The following is a 560-nucleotide window of genomic DNA, read 5'->3' as shown; positions in this document are numbered from 1 at the left end:
ACCGCTCGCTAAGGGTACTATCCTTTTAAACCGCTAAACCGCTAAGCGAGAGAAGTTGCGCGGAGAGAGAGGGTCAAGTACATTTTGCGCGCAGTATGTGACGGATGCGATCATACCAGCACTAATGCACCGGATCCCATCAGAACTCCGAAGTTAAGCGTGCTTGGGCGAGAGTAGTACTAGGATGGGTGACCCCCTGGGAAGTCCTCGTGTTGCATCCCCCACCCTCTTTTTAATCTTTCTTTTAAACCGCTGGACCGCTCGCTAAGGGTACTATCCTTTTAAACCGCTAAACCGCTAAGCGAGAGAAGTTGCGCGGAGAGAGAGGGTCAAGTACATTTTGCGCGCAGTACGTGACGGATGCGATCATACCAGCACTAATGCACCGGATCCCATCAGAACTCTGAAGTAAAGCGTTCTTGGGCGAGAGTAGTACTAGGATGGGTGACCCCCTGGGAAGTCCTCGTGTTGCATCCCCCACCCTCTTTTTAATCTTTCTTTTAAACCGCTCGCTAAGGGTACTATCCTTTTAAACCGCTAAACCGCTAAGCGAGAGAAGT

General features: G+C 50.7%; 2 non-coding genes across 2 annotated transcripts; both read left to right on the top strand.

The window, feature by feature from the left end:
- Positions 1 to 102: 102 nt before the first annotated feature.
- Positions 103 to 221, top strand: LOC116009312. Its single transcript, XR_004096583.1, has one exon. It is a non-coding gene; the product is annotated as a 5S ribosomal RNA (ribosomal RNA).
- A 137-nt stretch (positions 222 to 358) lies between these two features.
- On the top strand, positions 359 to 477 carry LOC116008490. The gene has a single exon (XR_004095869.1). It is a non-coding gene; the product is annotated as a 5S ribosomal RNA (ribosomal RNA).
- Positions 478 to 560: the final 83 nt, after the last annotated feature.

The sequence above is a fragment of the Ipomoea triloba genome, chromosome 16 (genome assembly GCF_003576645.1).
Source record: "Ipomoea triloba cultivar NCNSP0323 chromosome 16, ASM357664v1".
In the NCBI taxonomy this organism is placed as follows: Eukaryota; Viridiplantae; Streptophyta; class Magnoliopsida; order Solanales; family Convolvulaceae; genus Ipomoea; species Ipomoea triloba.
This window is presented reverse-complemented; position numbering and strand designations above follow the sequence as displayed.